Source organism: Toxorhynchites rutilus, chromosome 3 (genome assembly GCF_029784135.1).
Source record: "Toxorhynchites rutilus septentrionalis strain SRP chromosome 3, ASM2978413v1, whole genome shotgun sequence".
NCBI lineage: Eukaryota > Metazoa > Arthropoda > Insecta > Diptera > Culicidae > Toxorhynchites > Toxorhynchites rutilus.
This window is the reverse complement of record NC_073746.1, coordinates 257,596,539-257,612,299: the sequence shown is the minus strand read 5'-3', so window position 1 is coordinate 257,612,299 and position 15,761 is coordinate 257,596,539. Positions and strand designations below refer to the sequence as shown.

Below are 15,761 nucleotides of genomic sequence, written 5' to 3'. Positions count from 1 at the left end.
ATTCAGGGCTCAACGTGTTAACCCTTTGCGATTTATCTGCTCTCAACCACCACAGCAAGGAAATATACTAATCTCGTAATTAATGCAACAATATATCAGTTCACAGTTTTTCTAAAAGAATTTTTATGTCTAGTCAATTTGTTTGCGATACAAACGGCGCTCCTATGAATAATGCATAACGGTACTCAGTATAAACAAAAGTTGTCACCCATTATTGAGGAAAGGCTTAACGGAAAACTCAAAAAAGTAAAGCTTTGTTCTGTATGTTCAAACAAAAAGATAAAAGGCGGAAGACACTAATTATTTTTGTGAACACTTGAACTGCAGTCTTCAAGACTGTCTCGAAAGATTATAGCATATATTTTCAAGATGAAAACAACACATTAAAACACATTGTTTAGTAAAAAACTTATCTGTAAACTTCAGAGAAGCATAAAAAACAAAACAAATAAATAAATCTTGTTCATCTTTCATGATCTCACAAGTCATACATATTCTGCATATAATCTAACAAAGTTATACATCGCTCCTTTACCAAGTAAAAATAATTTCGACCGCAAATGGTTAATATATATATCACCGATAAGACCGATAGAATGGATGCCAAAGAATAATGTACTACAGAAACATGCGGTTTATTTTTATTCCCAACGTCTCCTGCTCATCCACACATGTTATCAATTTTCTGTGAAGCTCAACTGTTATCGTTATTTATGTAACTTCCTATGCATCTTTTCATACAAATATAGTTCTACGGAGCACACAAACACTCTTGCTGATAACGAATCATCTTCAACTGGCCGAAATAGCTCAGTTGGGAGAGCGTTAGACTGAAGATCTAAATGTCCCCGGTTCAATCCCGGGTTTCGGCAATGTTTTTTTTGCGCTTAATAATTCTACTTATGCTTAAAAATGGCGCCCGGTTCAACTTCTACCCCTCTCTCCGTCAGTCATTGAAGGAGTTATGCTTTATCTCAAAGCATATTTGTATATTTATTACTGACATAGCGGCTCGAACTTGGCGAGGTTTGTCCAACGCCTCAACAGCGTTGCATAAGTACATAAACAAATTCGCCCCCCTTGCATGAATGGTATATGTACGAGTAATTGAACTGTTGTGGAAAGGGTGGTATCACGCGGACCAAATGGGAAGAGGAGATTTGTAGAGAAGTATGGCCAAAGCCTTCCTTTCAAAATCAACGGCTTCAGCAGGGCGTGTACTGTACTGTAAATGGGAAAATATATCATACCCTGTCGACTAGAAGTATATGATTGGTGAAAAATTGAATTTGGGATTTCCATTTGCCGGCGATTGTGTGATTTGTTCATTGAATTAACCATTTCACGCTTAACTTATCAATATGTAATGTGTTCGACGATCTGGTTTCTAGGGTAGAACCTCGTTTATCAAGCTATCTGTCAAAAATATCGCAAGATCCGTCTACAAGGCAGTTACTATCTAAATGGGAAGTCAATAAAGAGAATCGATCAAAATAGATAGGTTCTATTGAAAAGTTAAGCGTGATTAATGAAGGCCAAAAATAATTTGATTACTTGAACATCATGAAGGAAAAATATGAAGCAAGGTGTCAACAGAATGTGATTGAATCGAGGATTCAAATTTTACCATGACAATGATCCAAAGTACAAGGCACATGAAGTTCACATATGGTTACATTACAATAACTCAAAAGTTATTAATACTGCATTACAATTTCCCGACATCAATCTCATTGAAAACCTTTGGGAGTATCTGGACAGAAATGTTAGAAACCATAGGATATCTAACAAAAACGACCTCAAAACCTCAAAACTTGATGGATGAATGGATGAATATTCTTCCCGAATATATACCTTCTTAGATTACCATCTGAAAAGGCTGGAGGCAGTTGCAATGAGTAAGGGTTACCATAAAAAAAATAATCATAAAATTGATCAAGACTTTCGGAATCGAACTCAAATCATTTCAAATACCGCAAGAATATGAGTTTGAGTCAAACATTCACAAATAAAATCGCAATTTTTAGAGAAATAAAAATCATTATTCTGAAAAATCAACCTTTTCACTCTCATATGATACTATGACTTTATCCAAATGGAATGTTCTGAAAGCTTGTTTTTGAGTTTCAGCAGAGGGAAAAGGAGATCTGCATGGTGGGGTACGAATTCGAGTTTATATCACTGTATGTATCAGTTATTCCGAATGATATCAGTTTGTCAGTGAATATTGCACAAGCTCGCATGTTTTTTGTCAATAGAATCCTTTGAAGGGTAGATGTGAAAATTGTTCTGTAGCTATCTTTGAAATCCAAATTATTTTTGGAACAAATGAATTTCTGATTGCCGGATACATATGAAACGTTTTAGTTTACAAGGTCGAGAAACAAAGAAATGGAAATAAAATTCACTCTGGGTTCAACTGCAGAGTAGATTTTTCTCAAAAATATACAAATACGACAGCCAAATACGAGTATCAAGAAGGGATATTGATGTTGTTTCTGCTTCATCACAGAAAACTCCAAGCAGTGACATCGTTAAAGTGACACTTGAGAATGCCCTGTATTATTAATGCTTCGAAACATTCACTTTTTCCGCTGCAATATTATTTTTCCACGCAACCGAATGACTCACACAGGACGGAAGAGAAGAAATATGTTTTATGGCTTTTCCATCAATAAGTTTTTCCTTTTCGAGATCCGGATTTATTTCTACTTCCCCCCAAAGCATGTCAGACCAAGAAACCTCAGCACATCACAGGGCAATTTCTTCATCAATTTTCAATTACCCCAGCGACATCACTACATCATTTTCAATTTGGTTTGAGAGAGTGGTAAAAGTGGATCGAGACAGAGACAGCATCGTTAACCGAGGACTCGGTGGGCAGAGCGGTCATTGACGCACGGTTCGCGTTTGTTTTTTCCCGAAGACTTACAGTTTGGATCAACAGACATTTGTTAGGGGGAGCGTGATTTTTTTTCTCCTTTTGCTACCATTCTCGCATTTGCTTTTCTTCACTCCACGGGGAAAACGCACCGCACTTTCATGGCCGACCACCTCTCCAGCGAGCTGGCGAAAATTTAATTTAAATGTCACACTCTGGTCGGCGCGGTCGAAGCGTGCGAGATGATCTAACCAATTGGGTGGAGTTGTTCTGGCAGTTGACAGACAGATGGGAGATCCCTCGAGGGGAGATATGTTTGATAAAGTTTGAGATTTGACGTTTCTATGAGGAAGCATCTATCTGTTTGAACTCGGTGGGCCCAAAAGTGATGGACGGGATTGATGATTATTGCGGGTGGCAGTTTATTTCGGTGTAATAAGTATAACTTAGATTCGAGTGTTGCGTACCAAACATATATTAAGAATCTCATTTATCTTTCAAGAAAACAAAATATGAAGCAATATACACTGCGTGTCACAACTATAGAACCACTCATTTTTTTTTTTTGAGTTTCCAGATATATGTAAGAAGTGGGTTGAATCGAAGTATATAGTGTAGAATACAATAACTATGTTCATTCATAAGACTGGCAAATTATTTCTAATGAAAATGTTGGGTGTTAAATAAAACATAACTAATGTATTGTAAGTGCACCCAAACTAGCGTTGGCAGAAAACATGTTATCTTTGGCAGAAATGATGCCATTTAGTGTGCTGGAGAGTCAAATGCGCAAATAATGAGCTGTTTAACACTTCTATACTCGCGCATTGGTCTGTCAGACCGAGAAATCAATAATTCGTTCAATTCTCAGAAAATGTCAACACTACGACTTTGCGATTCTCTCTAGCTTCGTTATTCGTCGTTCGTCATGTTTTAGCGTATCGCATGTGTTGGTACAAAGGGGATGTGTGCCACTTTTTTAACACTTCCGGTCTGACACACCGACCCGAGTATAGGAGTAACTTTTTTTGGACAAATGCCTTTTTTCATATTCTAGAATATTGTTGAATGAAATGTATAAATTAATGTTAGTGGCGTGGAATATTTATTGCATAAGATCATTACCGGACTATTATTATTTCATACATATACCATACCACAATAGTTCAGAATAATGGACGCAGTGGTTCACATCCAACAGGGGAAAAAAAAAATTTCATTTCAATCCCTTTTGTAACTGGGTTGAACGGATCCATATATTAACTATTCGTCGATATATTCGTCGTTAGATTCATATGTTCAAAAGCAAAATATAAATGTTTGACTTTCGTATAGTTATTCGCTAAATATAATGGCCATACATATACACACTTGTGAAAGAATTTCACTTGTGGAATAATTGTAAACAGTAAACCATAAACTAATCGGTGGCTTATGGTAATTTTTAACAGTTACAGTTTCGGGGATATTTTTTTATAATGGACAACATCGACAAGAAAACAAGGAAAAGAAAAGGAAGCTCCTAGAAATCCTTTTATACCATCTTTTTATGTCTCATCTAAAAAAAGGCATTAATTTCTAGTTTACCAAGAATACAGAGACAAAGAATATTAGAAATATGCAAACTTCATATTCCAGAACCTTTATTATCTGGTAAATCTCTAGAAGGTCGTTATACATTCTTCTCTTTGATAAAAGACCCGAAAATACGCCACCACTGCATGAAATGTAAAAAATAAATGTTTTTTTCGAGCATGCAGTTATGCTATGTTCTGATTCCTACTCCAATGAAACCACAATCGATTAATACGTTTTTATGTTGTTTTATGGCTCTTTATACTTCAATGAAATATATTCAGTTGCTTACTTTTAATTAATAATAGTGAAAAATTCGAATTTCGTTATTTGTATTGGAGTATCAAAAATTATTCTGTTTTAAGAAGGCTTTATTAGATGACTATTAAAACATAAAAAAAGATGAAGAAAAGATATTTTTTGGAGTTTTTTCGTTCGATCATACCCCTTCTTCAAATAAATGCCAATAAATCCTGAAAAATACATAATGGCAACATTACAGAGAAGTTCAATTTTCGGTCTGTGACACCGTGCGCGAGTATACGTGTTATGATTTTGCACGCGAGTACAGGAGGGTTAAAAAGCTTAAAAATGGTTTGTATGTATGCGTGCAGGACATTTCTTTCTGTTTTCTTTTCTCATTTCATTTGGGATTGTGCCAAAGAAAAAAGTCCATACACGACGTCAATGGGGATCGAGATCGAACCAAAGCCGGTTGGAATGCAAAGCTATTTTACACGACCGCGCTATCCACATGGCTAATGACGCTTCAGCAGTTGTTCAGCAAATACGTGATAATATTGCACCTGATTATAAAATGAAGTTGGGAAGTGTTTTCTAAGAGTAAAAAAGGAGCGCATGAAGGAGAACAATATCTATCTCGGTCTGGGCCGTGTATGTGGCAAAGTATGCGGAAAGCTTATTTGTCTTATGTTTCGCTCGATCGTATTAATCTTATCTTGCTGTACCATGTATATTATACAAATGCTTACCAGTATTTGTGAGTCATGACATTTTCTGTTATGTTATGTCTCATTTAATGTCATAAATCGGGATTTCAAACCTTGAGCTAAACATCATCATGATTTAATGTATTTGATTAACGTAACTGACATGTTTGATCTCTTTAACGTTCAATGTAGAGAGAAAAAAAAGGGAATATATTTATGTCGTAAAGAAGAAAAATGAAATCAAGATAATCAATATTAGATTCGTTCAAATTCTGTCTGGATATACGCCCTTGTCATTTTACAGATGGACGGCTAAATTTATAACTGCTGGATACTGTTCATGAATTGGAAACCAACTATACGCCATTCAACTTCAATGGAGCTGATGTACCTTTCTATTTGGAACCGCAGTATTACGTCATTATCATTCAATGGACCATGAACCATGCTTGTGGTAATAGTACCGAACAGTCATTCACATATCGAAATCCGATTGATTTAAAATTTCACGATTCGATCGAAATAGATTTTTTCATTCTTGAATCCGTTCAACTCAAACTCAATCGCTCTATGCAAATGTAGCAACATCGCCCTGTTGCAAAAAAAAAGGTCAAAATGATTCATTCGTATTCGTGGAGCAGTTTACTCTCTATCAGATTATCAGACCCGAAATCAATTTTAAATTGCTGAAATTTTAATAAAAATTGTCATACATAGAAGACAGCCCGATACTTTTTAAATAAAACCCACATTTGATATGCAGAGCTAATTTTAGTTTGAAATTTTTATTTTAAAAGCATTTTTTCACCCGAATATCCAATACCATTTCTGCTTCACAGAAATTGAACACGGAGCTCAATGTTGTCAATGTAGAAATGCGTGGCAATGCGGCCACATTTTCACAACTCGATTGGACTTAAGTCGAACGTATTGTAGAACGCAAAATTTCAATTCGTTAGGATAATTTTGACTCGATCGCTTTCCAGAACACGGGTGAGTAGTTGATCAGTTGAATGATCTGGAATTTCTGAGGCAATGAGGCAATTTCAATTTCTTGCGCGCAATTCTCAATAGCTTAGAAATAAAAATGAAATTTGAAAAAAATACTGAAAGTGCATCTTACTTTAGTGCATCGAGAAATATTATCAAAAACATGTTTCGTCAAAAATTTAAGTACTAAAAAAAATCTTGAAATATTCAAACTTATTTTTGAGGATTTAGAGATTCAGTACTACTCTAATTTGTATTTAAATGTGTTTCTACGCGTTTTCTAAATATGTTTGATTTTTCCCAGAATTTTAACAGTGTTGCGCGGTACAAAAAATATATACTGTTCTGAATCATATTTCGGACGCTTAAGGCATACGATGCAGAAAACAGGTCTAAACTTTATGCACAGGTATTATTTGGTTGATATTATTAATAAATTAGTTCAATGTGATTTTAAACTTTCTACTTTGGTACCTGTTTGATTGAAAACATATTTTTGCCGATTATGTTATAATTCAATTGTAGTTCTCATACAAAATGATAGTGAAACCTAGAGATTGCTCTAAAGCAGCATTATTATTATAATAATTTTATAGTTATATCATCAGTGCATTTAGCATTTCAAGATATTAGAACAGAGTGTCCGAAATATGATGTTGTTCGAAATATGATTCAGAACCGTATTTCTAAATTTTTAATTTTTTAATTTTGAGACCCAAAAATTTTGTTTTGGACAAATGCCTTTTTTTCATATTCTAGAATATTGTTGAGTGAAATGTATAAATTAATGTTAGTGGCGTGGAATATTTATTGCATAAGATCATTACCGGACTATTATTATTTCATACATATACCATACCACAATAGTTGGTATTTTAGAGTAATTTATTAAATTTGTAATTCTTTTTTTATATATTTTTTCATTTTCTCAAAATCTATTATTATATTGTATTCATGTGTTCGTAAAAGGTGTCCCCAAACCTAATCACCAGCGCTGTGGAAAATATTGTATAGGTGACCAAATTGGAAAATTATGTAATTTTGCTTAATCCTTATGTGGTTCACTATAAGAGCTATAGTGAAAAACGTAATTTTTCTTTTTTCACGTAATTCTCAATAAGATTGGGAATGAAAATTTGAGAAAATACTCAAAAATGCATTTATTATGGTTTACCGCGACAAATTATAAAAAATCTAAATCCTCGAAAAAAAAAGTCTGAATTTTCAAAAAAAATTTGGTACTTCAATTTTTGATGAACCATTTTTTGATAATATTTCTCAATAGTAAGATGCCCTTTCAATATTTTTTTCAATTTTTTTATCTCGAAGTCATTGAGATTGGCACGGAAAAAATTGAAACGTACGTACTCAAATTTATTCGCAAACAGGTCTGTCAAACGAGAACGATGTTTTGTTCTGATTGTATTCATAGTAGAAAATATTGTTCTGGGACATAAGTATATCCGAAAAACGTTATCAAGAACACATCACATCTCCATAAACGTGAATACTTTTCTTCACAAAATAAATTTCAATGAGTACAGTCTTGATTTCAAAAATAAATATATAAAAATAAAAATATATTAACATTGAAGATTTCATTTTCAATTAGTGTTTTTCAATTTCTTTGATACAAATTTTCTGTCGAACTCATTTCGCAACAAAGAAATTTTATCAGCACAACGATCGTATTAATGTGTTTTAATCTGTTGATTTAGTCGCAATATTTTTGAATTGCCTAAAATCTCCTCGCCCAAATTGTGCTTCTAAAAGTGTTTTTAGTTTAGTTTTTCCTTGATGTTTAGACTGACCAAACGTGTCCCGTCTTTTTATCAATCTGTACCGTATTTCATAAAGAGAAAAAAATGCCTTGTTGTCCTACGCGATTTGTTCGAAAATCCGTGCTACAAACTACGGTTGCTTTCTACCAGAGATCGTTTCAGACATTAATCGGCTTTGTAAGAAGAAACAATGTTGCTGAAGTTGTTTTTATTTTTGATTACTTTATTAGTTTATTACACTTTATTATTTTCAATGTGAAAGAAGAGAAGTATTTTCGACCTGCGAGGTGCAAACTGTTTGTAAAACCCCAGATAATTCAGGTGAAACATAGTATGTTAAATTTATTAAAACGGTGAAAATCTTATCGATACTGCGTTGTAATACGTTGAATAATGTAAGGCTAGTCTAGGAGAAACACAATAGAATGTATGGATTGTATTTAAGTTCATTTCTAAATGGTCAGATGTTTAAAGTAGCATTAATAAAAAAGATGAACATATTTTGTTTGATAAGTGGACAATGATTGAAGAAGTTATGATTTATGAGATAAAAATGTGCAACGAAGAATTCGTGCCAGTTGAAAATCGGAAGGTGCAGATGTTTACAGAGATGCAAAATGTATTTTTAGAGTGTAAGAACTCGTGAAGCTAACGGATTATAGAGGAATTCCATGCCAAATCAGTCGGCTGTTGCCCTGGTTCTCTCCATTTGTTTTTAGGTTTGTACGTTTGATGACAGGTACCAAAATCATTATTTTTATTATCAGATTACCAATTTTATTTACGACTGATTCATATCTAGAATCATTGACCTCTCTGCTAAAATAAAAACTCGGAATCCAGACGTCTGCTTGAAACATGATGTACGGCAAAGTTGTTGGAAAATGAACGGATCATTTTGGAGACATGTTTTGAGTTTACTATTGAATTCAATTTTTGAGTAAGATTTTTTAACGTTGTATTTAAAATGTTATTTTTCCCAAATAGTTAATTGATTTCCCAATAATTTCGAGTAATGATTTTTTTGTTAGAAATGTCAATTATATTGGATACGTTTTTCTAAAAATCAGTCGTCTTTAAAATAGGTCATTCAAAATGAAAACTGTGATTTTGAACAGTTGCTACAAGATTTAAAAAAAAAATAGAAGGGTGATGTCTAAGACTCAACAGCATTGTTAACGTAGGACTACAAATTGTGGAACAAAATTTCATCTTCAGTTCTCCCCAAAAAACACAGCTCTCATCCCAGGAAAATAACTTTATTACATTCGGCTTGAAATACGCTGTACTTTGAAGTCACATTAGACCCGGAAACAATACACAGCATTCTCTGCGTTTTTCATTTTTCATGTAGCAATAACTTGTTCTGTCTGAAGCTTCGGAAATTTCTTCCAACTTCGAGAAGTTAAAAGTGTTGTCTACCGTAGTTTGAGCCTCTTCTTCTGCATCCGTTTAGTTTAGCACGAAATACGTTTGGAGTGCAAAGCACCATTGAAAACACTTAGACCAGGGTTGCCACATTTAATTCTGTAAATTTTTTTGAAAAAAATCTATATATTATTTTAGTATTTAGTATTTTAGCCATTAAAATCTGTATAAAAAATCTGTATCGGAAAGTTAACGGGAAAAAAAAATAAAATAAAGGTTTATTTCTACTTTGAACTTATTTTTCTCATTTATGGGTTGTTAAAGTCGTGTCAGTACAACAACACAAATCACAGAAAAGTTTTTCGCCTCTGAACTGTATGCTGTTTTTACATGGTTTTGTTAAAATTTGCCTTCAAATTTTTCTTTGACTTCATCCTTGCCGCTCTTCCTTGAGTTCTTCGGCAAGTTCAAAGTTCTTCGCTTTCAAAAAAGAGTCCAGAATTGTGGGAGCCAACCGATTTCCGGACTTTGTTTTGTTGGCACTGTAAAGCAAAAATATTCGCTCAACACATGCTGATGAACGTCATCGAAAAATGTCTTACATACGACCTTAGTAACGGATACAAATATGTCCCATCATGCGTTTTGACATCCAACAGCTGGGACCAAGTTATATCCGAGTCACTCAATTTTTGCTCCCAAAAGATTTGATTTGAGAAGCCTGAATTTGTTATCCTAGCCTTGTCTATTAGCTTTTTGAACGAATTAAGGAAATTGGCGCTTCAGGATCGTTTAAATAAGTCGATTGGCGGATTGATTACGATCATACTTAACTTGGAGTAAAAAGAACAGTTTAAGCTCTTCAAATCGCTCAAGATTTCACTTAGTAACTGCGTCCAACGAAAGTTTTGAGTTGCGTTCAATGCAACGCACTATGCACTATGTGTGCACTGTAATAAATTTAATATTTAAAATGGATTTTTTTATAACTCTGTAAATTCTGTATATTTGCTGAAAATCTGTAATTCTGTATATTCAGATTCTGTATCTGATATCTGGCGAAAAATTTGTAAAATACAGAATATTCTGTATATGTGGCAACCCTGACTTAGACCCATCTCGACGAAATTCCCAATAAAGCAAACGCGATAGTGTCAGCCATATAATCTCAGTGCGTAGTAGTAATTCTCCGATATCCAACTTGTAATGTTCTGAATTTTCGTCTCCGCAAACTTCCTTCCATACGTAGCTAACTATTTTAACTAACTATATTAACTATTTTTAGTGTCAAATGCCTCATGCTGATGAAAATAATAGTAATTGATAAAGTTTGGAATATTATTATCAATTTTGCAATGATTTCTGAATCCAACCAATTTTTGTATTGGAAACTGTTTTAGTGTTGAAGGATTTGAACGAGTTGTATATATCTTGTTCGGAGATTTGTTTTGTCTCTTAAATGATAAAAAATATTATTAATTCTTCTTTATTAGACATGAACTGCAAACACAACCTTATAAATACTCATAGCTGTGCGGTATCAGTGGCATCAGTTGATTCGTCGAGATGTAAACCTGATATCATTATTATTTTATTTCAGAATCTCTTACAGATTTTACTCATTGCTTCTTTCCTACACATAATTGTGTTTCTTGACAGCGATTGTTTTTTCCATTGAACAATTATGTCGGACTCATTGCTAACATTTTCAAACAATAATTCTCTTGATGCAATAAAACTCTTTCGATATTTCGCCGTCTTCAAAGGGCTTCACGTGCTTTTATAAAATTTCATTTACTTCAGATGATGCAATTGTGGCTATTTTCGATCGCGAGAAAACTCAAGAAAATAAACTTCCAGCACATTCATTTGGAGCCAACGATACATTTTTTCAATTTCAATTTTTAATTTTTATATTTTTTAGGAACGACTCCTGTTGTGCATGGCGGATTTTAGTAAAGTGTAAATATCAGGCAGGCGGGCGTTGTGGCTACTCCTGCATTGTAGGGTGTTGCACTTTCTTTGTTGTTTGCGTTAAAATTAATTTCTTTGTGAATAGCAATTGGAATTTTTTGTGGCCCTCGCGTTCGCGGATAATCGGTTGTAATAATATTAATTCCAATCGTTCGCGCCTTATTTGATTAGATTCTAGCTATGTCGACCTCAGCATTATCATTTTGCTGCATCGCATTGTACTTATTTTAATATCGAAGTAATTACAAATCGCTCGTTTTTATTCAAATACAATATCGAAATAAGTCTGTCTCCTGGAGGATTCTATTGCTATGATCTCCAATAGCGGTCTTATCATGCGGTGGCGAAGTATATATACTATTTTTCTAACCTAACTGTATCCGATCGCAGTAAATTAAAGTACTCTTCAATGGCTTCCCATTTCCATTTCAAACACTTTGATGTGTTTGCCCTATCCCCATGCGCCCGAATCAGGGTCGCCTTGTGAGGATCAAGAGGAGAGGGGTCCTGTATTAATTGTCGAATATAGGGTACCTCTAAACATAAACCTGACGCTGCATCACTCGCACTGGGGTGACAACCCTCTCGCCGCTGGACCGGTTCTGTAAACGACTTTCGTTTTCTACGAAAGCACAACAAAGAGCTAAGCAGCATTTTCTCTTCTTCCCTTGCGCGTCAATGGAATACTCGGCATTAGAAGTCACGATTCAAGAGCGCCACATGTGTCCCACATTTATGCTTTGGATACCCCCGTTCCCCTCTCGCAGATTGCTGTCAGAAGTTAATAGGTATAGGAGCAAACGGTTTCCCAAAGACGAGTCAGGGTTCTCGTGTTTCTCAAAAGATTTCTTAACTCCTCGCGCCCTCCATCGGCTCAACATAAAACTTCTACCAAATAAAGCAAGGGGACAAACCCACTCACGTGCTGTGGTGTACATATTATCATCATAAACTATTTACGATACGTTATTAAATGTTCAAACGAGAACCAAGCCGAGAGACATGCTCGATTCCGCTTGCAACACTCTGGAGAAGGAATATCTTGAAGACGAAGTGCTTCGCCAGGAGGACGGACGATTGCTACATATAGGTTCATTATTATGATTATTGCGAGAGTAAATATACAGAACCAGCTCTGCAATCGTGTCGCGCCGTCGTCTGGTTGGCCGGGTAACAGAGCGCTGCATGTGAGGGATTCATACACATTCGTATATCTCATTCCCTAATGCGGGGGTTTTACTAATTTCACAAATACCGCAATTCTAGGGGATGCCGGGCTTCAATAATAATTGAAAAGGGACTATTCGAAGTACGTTGGCTTCCACTTGTTGATATTGGAATGAATAACTACATGTGTGCTTGTTTTGAGCCAACCTGTCTAGTCTTGTCTAGACTTTAATTTACTTCAATATTCGTGGCTCAATCCTGTAGCTACCGCTACGGATTAGGCCCTTTTGTAATGAGCGTAACTTCGATACCGGGGAAATGCTAGTTGTTACAAGTGGCATCTTCAAACGCACCTACGCTAGACCGACGGGAGCTGGGGATCTCGCACATATTAAATGGTTTTAATTGCGGTTACGCCATCCGTTAAACAGATAGGACAAAATGTAGCGTGCTGCGAGTTACGCGCTCGTTCCGTTTCTGCAATTTAACTTTGAAATCGCTCCTCGTCTAATGCGGACATAATTCATGGGATTATATTCGTGAAACTTCCATGGTTTTCATTTCATGGAGAGGCCCCTTTGAGTGAGAACGTGTTTTTCGCTAGATTGAAGCTCTTCGCATATTCAGCACACGGAAGAATTTATTAAAACTTGACTCTACCTACTCGCAATAAGATCTCACTCGTTGTGAACAGTTGTTCGTGATAGCAATCGCTGTTTGGGAGGATGACTGTTTGGAGTCAAGAAATTTGCATACAAAAAATTTCATTCTGAGATTGCACTGCATTAGGTGAGACATAAGATAGCAATAAATTATTATACATGGATTCTTTTATCGATATTGAATATTTCGTAAATACAAATTGGATGTAATGTTTATGGTAAGTCCTAGTTCTCCACATTCATTCGCCTCTAATATGGCTTGATGAATGTTGGTTTCCAGTCTCAGTTGCCTGGAAACTTCAGCGGCGTCAAGTCGTATGATCTCGACACCTAATTTGAAATGTTCAACTTTCGGAATTACTCGATGTGGCTGCATCTTACGAAATGAAGCCAAATTTGCTTGAAAGCAAAAAAAAAATGGGCACGGCAGAATAATCACGTTTGTCAAAAACTCTTACAAGTTTTGAAAATTGATTGGTTGTCAAACGATCCATACGAACCTGAAATTAGAAAAAAATACAAGTTGGAATATATCATAGTTTTGAAAACTATGGAACGAATAACCCAACGATCTCTTCTTTACACCCTAATTAATGAACATATAACCGAATTAAATGAGTATTGTTTTATTACGAAGGAATAGCTCAAAGCTCGGATTTTTGTGGAAATGAATTCGATATTGAGACGTTATTTAAAACTAAACCTACCACGAGTCAGGTTCAAATGACCGATTTTAAACTTTTTGTCGAAAATTTCTTGCAAATTACGTTGTTACAACATCACTTGCCTACACTAATTTTCTAAATACATACATCGAATGTATCTTTCAGTGTATACTCCTTTCTTGTTATTTTTTTACTGAGAAATATATGTAATCTGCCCTAACTACCGCAACGGGTCTTTTGATCCATTCAAAAATTCATATGATATCAGAAAGATTTGTATGTGTGGTTGTGATATAAAACCTTTGCATTACACATTTTCGCTATTGCTTTATATATTTTGTTGTATTTATGAAAGAAAAGTGAATGATTAGAATTAATTGTATTGCTGACTACCCAGGCGAGCTAACAGTAACCATTCTAAGCTACAGTGCTATTTTGCGTGTCATACATTGTAATTTCATTATTTTGCTTATAATTGTTATCCCAAAATATCGAAATATACAGAAGAAAGATCAACAAAACTATATAAATCGAGTCATTGTTCACTAACTATTCATGAAAGGCCACGCGACCCGCTGTGGTTGGAATAGGTACACATGAAACATCGGTAGGTTGGTGTTAAAGAACATGTCACTCAAGGAATTGTCTATCGTTTACGTTTTTTTCAAAAAAGTTCAAAAAAGTTACAAAAGATCTTTTGTCTATTCAGAAGGACTTCCAAAACACATAATAAATGACATGCCCCGGAACCCCACTAAATTAATATCTAAATTCAAATAATCTTATCTGATGCATTATGCATTCGATGTCCCAAAAATCTCTTTCGATAGGCGTAAAAAATTTCTCACACCGAGTATCTGCAAGCTGTAGGAGCGTAAATGATGATTTTTTTGATTAACAGACGAGAGAGAGAAACGATGACTCTCAACTAACTTTTTTTCGCGAAAAATTGTTATATAATTAATAAAAAAAAAAATTTCATCAACTGTCGAAATTTCAACGTAAACAATGTGATATATACAATCAAGTGAAATACTCTTGGTCGGGGCAGACAAATCATAAAATTATATGATGATGATGGTCCCGCCACCTTCCCCTACAGAGGTTTGAGCAAGACGAGTTATCTAGAAGATATATATTTTTTTATCTCAGCTTTGAAATCAGTTTTTTAAAAAACGAGTTTTACCTACGGATATAAATTCAAAATTTTTCATTATATTACATTATCAAAAGAGAAACCAATAAATACTCAGTCTTTATTGTTTCTGACCATAAGGTATGATTCCTCGTGTGGATTCAATTTTTGCGGCTTCAGTATTAAGCATTGGTGTAATTTCAAAATTCAATTCGCTGATGATTACACTTCGGTTTGTAAGTTAACAGAGAAGCGATACAGGTCAGACTCGATTATCCAGAGACTCGATTATCCGGGATTCGATTATCGGAGTATTTTATTTTTGTTTTTCGGAAATTTTGAATAATTTGTATAATAATTCCATATTGAATAGCTAATATGGGTATCAAATGAAAGGGCTTAACTAGTAGAATGCAGTTATTTATGAAAAAAAAACAAATCCAAAATGGCGGCCAGTACAAAATGACGGATTTCATATTTTATCAGAACCCCATCAATATGGGTATCAATGAAAGGACTTGACTAGTAGAACACAGTTATTTATGAAAAAAGCATATCCAAAATGGTATCAGATGAAAGTGCTCGACAGGTAGAACACAGTAGATCATGAAAA

The 15,761-nt window shown here is 34.7% G+C and overlaps 1 protein-coding gene and 1 non-coding gene across 9 annotated transcripts in view; both read left to right on the top strand.

The window, feature by feature from the left end:
* Window positions 1-15,761, top strand: part of LOC129779772 (protein winged eye) — a 619,088-nt gene that overhangs the window by 109,274 nt on the left and 494,053 nt on the right. The gene's annotated exons all lie outside the window — the stretch shown is intronic.
* Trnaf-gaa (transfer RNA phenylalanine (anticodon GAA)) lies at window positions 800-872 on the top strand. The gene has a single exon. It is a non-coding gene; the product is annotated as a tRNA-Phe (tRNA).